The sequence below is a fragment of the Oryctolagus cuniculus genome, chromosome 13 (assembly GCF_051225735.1).
Source record: "Oryctolagus cuniculus isolate XC-2025 breed Fujian yellow rabbit chromosome 13, ASM5122573v1, whole genome shotgun sequence".
Taxonomy (NCBI): domain Eukaryota; kingdom Metazoa; phylum Chordata; class Mammalia; order Lagomorpha; family Leporidae; genus Oryctolagus; species Oryctolagus cuniculus.
This window is the reverse complement of record NC_142879.1, coordinates 107734646-107744873: the sequence shown is the minus strand read 5'-3', so window position 1 is coordinate 107744873 and position 10228 is coordinate 107734646. Positions and strand designations below refer to the sequence as shown.

At 50.6% G+C, this 10228-nt stretch overlaps 1 long non-coding RNA gene across 6 annotated transcripts; it reads left to right on the top strand.

Moving 5' to 3' along the window:
* The first annotated feature begins 1053 nt into the window (after window positions 1–1053).
* LOC149122848 (uncharacterized) lies at window positions 1054–8013 on the top strand. 6 transcript variants are annotated; one of them, XR_016219897.1, is made up of 6 exons: window positions 1054–1531; window positions 2606–2732; window positions 2820–2897; window positions 3105–3243; window positions 6351–6396; window positions 6937–8013. It is a non-coding gene; the product is annotated as an uncharacterized LOC149122848 (long non-coding RNA). The 6 variants fall into 6 exon arrangements; XR_016219895.1 differs by having other exon boundaries at window positions 1056–1531; window positions 2606–2724; XR_016219893.1 differs by lacking the exon at window positions 3105–3243 and having other exon boundaries at window positions 1057–1531; window positions 2606–2724; window positions 6937–7203; window positions 7617–8013.
* Window positions 8014–10228: the final 2215 nt, after the last annotated feature.

The following is a 10228-nucleotide window of genomic DNA, read 5'->3' as shown; positions in this document are numbered from 1 at the left end:
GAGACTCCCAGGGAGCTCCTGGCTTCAGCCTGGCCCATCTCTGGCTGTTTGAGGCATTTGGGGAGTGAACCAGCAGATGCAAGATTTCTCTTTGGGGCCAGGCGCTGTGGCATAGTGGGCTGAGCCTCTCGTATGGACGCTGGTTCGAGTCCTGGCTGTTCCACTTCTGATCCAGCTCCCTGCTGATGGCCTGGGAAAGCAGCAGCAGAGGGCCAAGTCCTTGGGCCCCTGCACCAGCGTAGAGACCTGGAGGAAGCTCCTGGCTCCTGGCTTCAGATAGGCCCAGCTCTGGACATTGTGGCCATTTGGGGAGTGAACCAGCGGATGTAAAACCTTTCTCTCTCTGCCTCTGTCTCTCCCTCTATTTCTTTCTCTCTGTAACTCTGCCTCTCAAATAAATGAATAAATCTAAAAAAAAAGTTTCTTTCTCTGTTTCCTCCCCCCTCCACTACGTCACCCTGCCTTTCAGAAAAATAAATCTTATTCTAAAAAAGAAACATCAAATGGAAGGGAAGCGGAAAAGAATGCAGTGAGTGGAAGAAAACCTTAAAAAAGGGAAGAAGTAAATAAACCTGTAATCCACATCTTCAGAGAAGTAAGATTGGGATCCTGGAGAACAGAGTGCTATTTTTAGAAAAAGAATACTGTAGCTAAAAATAGCACAGCTGGAGTTAAATATTCAGCAGAAAGTTGGAAGATGAAGTGGGGGAAATCCCTCAGTGAGCCGAGAAAAGGGGAAGGGGGACCGTGAGGGAGGGGCCCGGAAGGCCGAGGCGGGACTGAGGGATCCAGGGCCGCACAAAGACACCAGCCCGGAGGGACACTCAGCACCGGTAACTCAGAACACAGTGACAGCCGCTTTGTCACAGGAACAAAACTGGGCCTGGGCTGCTCGGTGCTGGTCGGTTCACGGGATACAGGGTGGGTGCAGGGACGTGGTGCCTTTGTAAGTGGCCACCGAGAGCAAGGCAGGCTCTGCTCCCAGAGGTGCCCCCCACAGTGGAGCCCTGGAGGGGGCTTTTGTGGGGAGCAACCCGGACTAGACTAAGTTACTGGAATTAGGACTTATTCTATGCATCTGCTTTCCCACAATATGGCGCTGAGAAGGGAAACAGCTTCTACACAGCTGCCTCCAGTTCAACCAATAAACTGTGGGACCTGCTCCTGATTGGAGGAGAGCAGCGTACTCGGCGTGTGGGTAGCAGAGTTGGGATTGGTGGAAGAGGACTATAAAGGAGGAGAGAGACGGCATGCACCAGGAACATCTAAGGGGAACACCTGAGGGAACACCTGTGCAGCCCCCGAGAGAGCCGGCCGGCAGTGTGCCGCTCCCCCGCGGAAGTGGGGAAAGTGGCCAGGGGGAACCGCCCTTCCACGGAGGTGGAAGGGACAGCAGCCAACCCGGGAAGAACCAGCAGCAAACCCGGGGAGGGCCGAGCAGACGAAAGAATAGCGCAGGGTCCTGTGTCGTTCCTCCACGAAGAGGGGGAGCGACAGCTTTGAAAGCAGAAAGGGGAGGGGAGGTCCTTAGGTGAGCGGGCAAGCCACAGGCAAGTAGTTACTTTGTGTTGCTAAATGTGAAAAGAGGGGCGGTCCTTGCGGCATCGCAGAGTAAGCTGCTGCCTGCGACACTGTGTCCCATGTGGGTGCTGGCTCAAGTCCCAGTTGCTCCACTTCCAATCCAGCTCTCTGCTGTGGCCTGGGAAAGCAGTGGAAGATGCCCCAAGTGCTTGGACCCCTGCACCCACATGGGAGACCCGGAGGAAGCTCCTGGCTCCTGGCATCAGCCTGGCCCAGCCTGGTTGTTGTGGCCATTTCTGGGGACTAAAGCAGCAGATGGAAGATTCTCTCTCTCTCTCTATCTGCTTTCAAGAATATAAAATAATTTAACAAAAAGAAAAAAAAATCTTTAAAAATGGGAAGAAACACATTTTTCATTTTATTTTGTTTTAAAGATTTATTGATCTGGGCCGGCGCCGCGGCTCACTAGGCTAATCCTCCACCTTGCGGCGCCGGCACACCGGGTTCTAGTCCCGGTTGGGGCGCCGGATTCTGTCCCGGTTGCCCCTCTTCCAGGCCAGCTCTCTGCTGTGGCCAGGGAGTGCAGTGGAGGATGGCCCAAGTGCTTGGGCCCTGCACCCCATGGGAGACCAGGAAAAGCACCTGGCTCCTGGCTCCTGCCATCGGATCAGTGCGGTGCGCCGGCCACAGCGGCCATTGGAGGGTGAACCAACGGCAAAGGAAGACCTTTCTCTCTGTCTCTCTCTCTCACTGTCCACTCTGCCTGTCAAAAAAAAAAAAAAAAAAAAAAAAAAAAGATTTATTGATCTGAAGAGCAGAGAGAGAGAGAGAGAGAGCCAGGCCAGGCCAAAGCCAGGAGCTAGGAACTCCATCCGGGTCTCCCACTCAGGTGCAGGGGCCCAGGGACTTGGGCCATTTTCTGCTACCTTCCCAGGTGCGTTAGCAGGGAGCTGGATCGGGGCTGAGCAGCCCAGACTCACCAGCGCCCTGACCTGGGAGGCCGGCATCACCTGACCTGGTGCTCAGCGTCGCTGGCCCGCCTCACCTCGTGTTCTGAATTGTAAATCTATATGGGGAGTTTCAGCAGGTGAGAAATGGAGCCCTCTCCATCCCGTCAGTGGTTCACAGACTCCACCCCCAGAGGCTGCAGTAGGAGCTGCACCTGTGAACTCGTGGGCGCCAGCACAGCTGACCTGACACAAGGTACCCAGGTACCCGGGGAGGGGGAGATGTAGGAGGAGGGGGAGGGGGAGGGGCGGGACGAAGAAGCCCCACTGCTGCAACCCCCTGCCCTCCAGGGTGGAAGCTGCTGTGCCGGTCCCTCCCCACCCAGACGGGCTCCTCAGGAAGCTGCGCCCCTCTGCCATCTCACACAGGTATGTGCCTTTGTGTGAGCGGAGCTTACAGAGCTGCCCCAAATGGCCTTAACGGCTGGGGCTGGGCCGGGCCCAAGCAATGAGGCATAAGCTCCATCCGGGTCTCCTACTGGGGTGCAGGGGCCCAAGCACTTGGGCCATCCTCTGCTGCTGACCCAGGTGCCTCAGCAGGGAGCAGCCAGGACTCAAGCTGGCGCTCTGATACAGATGCCGGCGCTGCAGAAGCTTTGATGCTCAGCACCACAACCCTGGCCCCAATAATAAAATGTGAGGAACCATTCATTTATTCGAGAAGGAGAGAGACAGCGCTCCTGTCCACAGGCTCACTCCCCAAATGCCTGCACAGGTGGGTTGAGCCTATGTGAAGCTAGGAGCCCAGGTCTGCCTCCCTCTCTCTCTCTCTCTCTCTCCTCTCCTCTCTCGCGTCGGGAGCAGGGACGGGGCCCCAGGGACTTGAGCCATCACTGGTGCCCCCCAGGGTGCACATTAGCGGGACTCCATGATCGGGGCAAAGCTGAGACCCCAACCCATGCACTCGATGTGGGTGTGTCCCTCGTGGCATCTGAAGCGCTCAGCCCAACACCCACACGCGGAGCCAGCACACCGCTGGGCAGCTGTAAGTAATCTTTTCTGAAAGAAAATGAGTTTTCCCTGTGAGATTAGAATACAAACAAAAGGTTTGTAAAGTTCCTGTCCATTTCAGCGTTGTGAGGTCTCTAACCTGAGGGATTCGTTGCTTTGGGTGGGCTTCCTGCCGTTAAATCAGTTCTAACAGCTGCAGAGTGGGCCCCAACACCCAGGGCTGCCCCCATTACCACGTCCCCCTGGGTTGCTCGTAGGCCAGCAGTCAGGGGGTCTCGCGGCTGTCCACCATCATTCTAGAAATGAGATAAATGCATTGCTGTCTGAAATGGGTTTTGTCCAGTGAAATACACTTAGACATTTTTTTTTTTCTATAAAGAGTAAGAAAAACACATGCTGCTGAATGTTAGGGGGAAAATAAAGCTAACAAAATGGAATAAATCTGTGTACCCTAAGGGGTTATTTTCTTTAGACTTGAAATCATTGTCAGTAAAAAAAAATTCTGCACAGCAGTTTGTGTTAAAAGCATTTTGAAGGGCTCGGTGCTGTGGCGCAACAGGTTAATGCCCTGGCCTGAGACACCGGCATCCCATATGGGCGCCGGTTCTAGTCCCAGTTGCTCCTCTTCAGATCCAGCTCTCTGCTATGGCCTGGGAAAGCAGTGGAAGATGGCCCAAGTCCTTGGGCACCTCCACCCATGTGGGAAACCTGGAGGAGGCTCCTGGCTTCAGACCAGTGCAGTTGTGGCCAATTGGGTAGTGAACCATTAGATGGAAGACCTCTCTCTCTGTCTCTGCCTCTGCCTCTCTCTGATGTGTAACTCTGACTTTCAAATAAATAAATTAAAAAAATTTTTTGAACTAAGCTTGGTTTGAGAAATGAATTGATGATCATTAGAGAATTATGTTAAAGATGTTAGCTTGAGGCCTGCGCGGCACCTCACTAGGCTAAGCCTCTGCCTGCAGCTCCGGCACCCCGGGTTCTAGTCCCAGTCGGGGCGCCGGATTCTGTCCCGGTTGCTCCTCTTCCAGGCCAGCTCTCTGCTGTGGCCAGGGAGTGCAGTGGAGGATGGCCCAAGTGCTTGGGCCCTGCACCCCATGGGAGACCAGGAGAAGCACCTGGCTCCTGCCGTTGGATCAGCGTGGTGTGTCAGCCGTAGCAGCCACTGAGGGGTGAACCAATGGAAAAGGAAGACCTTTCTCTCTGTCTCTCTCTCTCTCACTGTCCACTCTGCCTGTCAAAAACAAAACAAAACACAAAAAACAAAAACAAAAAACAAAAAGTTAGCTTGAGTGAAAGCAATTCCATTAGGTGATAGAAGTTTCTTTTTTTTTTTTTTTAATTCACTAAACTGAATTTGGGAAGAAAGAAGAGTCCCCCCCCCCCCATATTTATTTATTTATTTGAAAGGAAGAATTATGGAGGGGAAGGAGAGAGAGAGAGAGATTGAGAGCTCTTTCATCCGCTGGTTCACTCCCCAAATGGCCATGATAGCCAGGGCTGGGCCAGGCTGAAGCCAGGAGCTTCTCCCTGGTCTCCCACATGGGCGCAGGGGCCCAAGCAGTTGGGCCATCTTCTACTGCTTTCCCAGGCCATTAGCAGGGAGCTGGATTGGACGTGGGAGAGCCAGGACTTGAACCAGCACCCAAAGGGATGCCGATGTTGCAGACGGCAGCTTTCCCCGCTATACCACCCCTCTGGACCCGGAAGAGGTGCTCTTAACTGACTTTGCAGAACTGATCAAGTTTTCTCTAACTTTCAGCACATGATAGCTGAATGCGTTTTAAAGAAAGGGGAATTGCAGTATTACGCAAGTCCCTGACACAATTCTCTCCTTTTTGTCCAGACTGTTGTGTTCTTCAAAGTAAAGAAAATAGAGCATTTTACCTCTGTGTGATACAGTTCTCTCTTTCATATAAACAAATATATATAATGTATATTTATAGTGCATTTGTGGTTATGATATTACTTTGCTGCATGCAGGATTCTTCATAAAGTTTTTTATTCTCAACTGAATGCCTCCGATAGCTGAGGCTGGGTCTGGCCAAAGATAGGAGCCAGGACCTCAGTCAGGGTCCCCCAGGTGGGTGGCAGGGACCCAAGGACCTGAGCCCTCACTGCTGCCCTCAGGGTGTGCATCAGCAGGAACTGGGAATCGGGAGCAGAACCAGAACTTCAACCCAGGCCCCCTACTGTGGGACCCGGGCATCCCCATTCATCTCTGCGCCTGGCCTGATACAGTACTGTATTTGAGTAGTCTATGCCTCAGTGGTTTTTTTTGTTTGTTTGGTTTTGTTTTTAAGATTGTTTTGTTTATTTGAAAGAGAGAGGACGAGCCAGAGAGAATTTCCACCTGCTGGTTCACTCCCTAGATGGCCACAACAGCTGGGGATGGGCCAGGCTGAAGCCAGGGGCTCCATCTGGGTCTCCCACGTGGGTGCAGGGCTCCAAGCACTTGGTCCACCCTCTGCTGCTTTCCCAGGTTGGTAGCAGGGAGCTGGATCGGAAGTGGAGCAGCCGGGACACAAACCAGCATCTGTATGGGGACGCTTGCATTGCAGGCAGTGGCTTAACCTGCTGTGTCACAATGTTGACTCCTAGTGATTATTTTTAAAAATTCCCTTCAAATAATGGTCAAATTTATTGTCAAGGCAGAAGATTTTCAACCTAAAAACAAGTCATTCCCAAATATATAAACAAACGAAGTCTGCTCTCAGAACTTTGCTTTTAATTTGTTCTTGGCGTCATTGCCTGTTATGTATTTCCTGGGCTAATTGGAGCGTGGAGCCCTTGTGACTCTCAATTGATAAAATAAAACCCTTTACTGTAAATTTGTCTTCCTGTTCTCCATGTGTTTGCTGATGATGGCAGGTGCCGGAGTCATTCGGATCTAGATTTAAAAGACTGTATTTTGCAGGTAAGGAATTCAATGATCCTTCCCCGTTGTATTAAAATATTTAAGCATTTTAAGCATTTGGGTTTCCTAGATTAAAGATCTGAGGGAAATGAGTCTACGTTTTTTTATTTGCCTTTGAGAGAGAGTCTAGCAGGCTGATAATACACAGGCTGTGAAAGTGGACTTTCAGGCCAAATGGGATAAATGTATGTGGAGGCGTGGATTTCAGTACCTTTAACAAGTTTTTAATTTATTTGTTTTCATTGTATTTGAAAGACAAAGACAGGCAGGGAGAGCTCTTTTAACTGCTGGAGCACCCCCCCAAGTATCTGCAACAGCTGGGCGCCCAGACGTCTGTCTGGGTCTCCCACCTGGGTACCGGGCACTTAGGTACTCGAGCCATCATCTGCTGCCTGCAGGTGCAGTAGCACCAAGCTGGTCTGAAGCAGGGTAGCAGGATAGCCAGGAACTGGACCACACACTCTGATGTGGGATGCCAGTGTCCCAAGCAGCAACTTAGCCACCTTGCTAAGCATCTGCCCCTACGCTTGTCTTTTCAAGTGGAAGTACTTCCGTCGTGAGCATGCCGCCACTCTGGAAAACAAAATGGGACTGTCGGAGGTTGTGGGTCACAGCTCCCCCTGCACCATGAAAACATCACTGCTGGAGCCTTTACTCATGGTTCAAAAGCCCAGGAAACTCTTCCACACGCCTGACCTGCTGTACTCGTCAAGCACCCAAAAGGAAAGACAAAATAACCTGGAAAAATAGTCCATGTTTGCAAACTGCTTGTAGATTTCTACTGGAAACCTTTTACCATTTCTAAATGTAAGTAGAAGAGACAATCTGTGTTACACTCTTGGCTTTGCCCAAGTGGAAATGAGGGCTATATCTGCATTCTATTTTCGCATCCTGATAACTTACCCATTGGAAGCAAGTCTGACATGGTGATGAATTACTATCTTCTATGAATACTCTCAGAATAGAATGAGCATATTAACAAATCTGCCCATCATCCACCTGCAATCCATTAACTCTCCTGTTCTTCAGCTATTCATAGATCATGCCTGGATCAATGCTTTCCCTCTTAATCTTTGAATTACCTGCCGGCCAATGACTTTATTAGGTGGGGTCAGTAGATCAAATGTGGGTAGTGAGCCTAGCAAAATAATATGCGCCTGCTTACTTCAATTCCGGATGAAGATTCTTCTGAAAACATCTTTCTTATGTATTTTAAATAGTCTCCTGACGGGTGCTGTGGTGCAGCGAGTTCAGCCGCCACTGGTGACACCAGCATCCCATATCGGAGTTCTGGCTACTCCACTTCAGAACCAGCTTCCAGGGTTGGTGCTGTGGCGTAGCGGGTAAAGCCACCACCTGCAGTGCCAGCATCCCATATGGGTGCCGGTTCCAGTCCTGGCTGCTCCACTTCTGATCCAGCTCTCTGCTGTGGCCTGGGAAGGCAGTAGAAGATGGTCCCAAGTGCTTGGGCCCCTGCACCCATGTGGGAGACCAGGAGGAAGCTTCTGGCTTTGGATCAGCACAGCTCCAGCTGTTGCAGCCAATTGAGGAGTGAACCAATGGATGGAAGACCTCTCTCTCTGCCTCTCTTTCTCTCTGTGTTAACTCTGACTTTCACATAAATAAATAAATCTTAAAAAAAAAAAAAAAAAAGGAACCAGCTTCCTGCTAATGTGCCTGGGAAGACGGTACTTGATGTGGGAAGACCAGGATGGAGTTCCTGGGCCCTCAATTTGGCCCGGCCCAGACCTGGTTTCTGCAGCCGTTTAGGGAGTGAACCACAGGTAGAAGATTCTCTCTGTCTCTCCCTCCTCCCTCTCTCTGTCCCTCTGATTTTTAAATAAATAAATAAATAAATATCATCTCTCATTGATACAATGATCAATTAATAAGCAAGTATGTCAACAGCAATATAGCTACTACTGCTTGATTGATTTTTTTAATATTTTTTTCTTTTAGATTTTTTTTTCAAATTTGTTTATTTGGGAGAGTTACACAGAGAGAGGAGAGGCAGAGAGAGAGAGAGAGAGAGAGAGAGAGAGAGAGGTCTTCCATCTGCTGGTTCACTCCCCAATCAGTTGCAATGGCCAGAGCTGTGCCAATCCAAAGTCGGGAGCCAGGAACTGCTTCTGGGTCTCCCACACTGGTGCAGGGGCCCAAGGGGTTGGGCCATCTTCCACTGCTTTCCCGGGCCATAGCAGAGAGCTGAAACGAAAGTGGAGCAGCCAGGTCTTGAACCAGCACCCATATGGGATGCCGGCGTTGCAGGCCAGGGTGTTAACCTGCTGCGCCACAGCACCAGCCCCTGCTTGATTGATTTTAATAGATCTGATGTGGGATAAGAGGCAGATACTAGACAGATGGTATGAGATGGAACCTTTAATCCCTACATTGCGAGACTGTCTCTTTAACTGTCAATTGGATATGCCCACCTTCCCAGGATGCACCTGTCACATCCGGGACCAGGGCTAAGATCCCACCTCATTTGTGTATCCAATTGGAGCCCTACCCCCTTTCAAAAAGACTTTGGAGGGTGAAAGAGCTGTCTTTCCACCACCAACGTTCTTGGACGTGCAGCCCTTTTGTGTGCTCTTCAGCAGGGGAGCTTGGGTGGACCTTCCCGGTTTTAGGTGCCGTGTTTGGTTTTTCTTTTCTCTCTGATGTATGGGTCATTCCTTGGCCCATCACATTGGGCATTTCTTCGTGTGGGGTGGCACTCGCACCTGCATGTGTTTCTTCCCTCCCTGCCAAACACATGCTGTTCCTGTTTGCACACAATACCAGTCTCCACTTAGTAGTTCCATCTCTGTGGGAGGCAAGACCCTGAAATAAAAATTCATGTATTCTTGGCCCTCATCAGATGTTAGCCTGCTATGATCCTCAGCCAATAGATATACCCCCATAAAGTATACTAATTTTTCGAATATAGATATCATTGTAGAGCTTTTGCCTTATTGATTGGTAATTAACCAAAGAGGGAAAAGTAAGAGTCTTTTGCAAAAAGCCTATGGTGGTGGAGTGGGCACAGACCTGTTCTTCTCTTGAATGGAGCAAGGCACAGCTTGGAAATGGGTGAGTTTGCCTGTGTCAGTTACCAATCAGTTGCCATCAGATGCATGCATGGAGACCAACTGGACACATCTTAGCACTGTAGTTTCTGTATCTGAAAACTTAGGGAAAGTGTTGTTCATTCACTTATCAACAAATACACAGTGAGGTATTAGATGAGGTTGGAGACACGCACAGTGGTCAGGCCCTGCCTGGCCTTGTAGGCCATGGCGAGAATTTGGACTTTACTGAAAACGAGTCTTCTAGCAGTTGATGTGGGCGTTTAAGCAGGAGAGTAAACATACAAAGCATTGGGTTTGCTGTCTAAAAACATTGCCACCACGCAGGAGTAAGCTGCCGTAGGCAAGGGTGAAAGGGAGGGCTGGGTGTTTGGTGTGCTGGGGAAGCTGCCCACCGGGACCCTCGCATCCCATCCAAGAGGGCCTGGGTTTGATGCCTTCTCTGGCTCCTAACTCCACTCCTTGTTGGCGCGCACCCTGGTGGCAGCAGCTAACGATGGCTCACGTGCTGGAGTCCCTGCCTCCCACGCTGGAGATCAGGATGGAGTTGGTGGCTGCTGGCTGCAACCTGGCCCATCCCCGGAGGTTGTGGGCATTTAGGGGGTGGATTCACATACAGAAGCCCTGTCTCCCTGCCTCTCAAATAAGTAAAACAAATGGACGTCTATATTTTCTAAAAAGTATGGCGGAGTGAGTTAGGGTACAGGCAAGGCAATGGAGCAAAGTAGGCAGACTCGGTTATTCAAGTCCAGAAACCAGTAGCT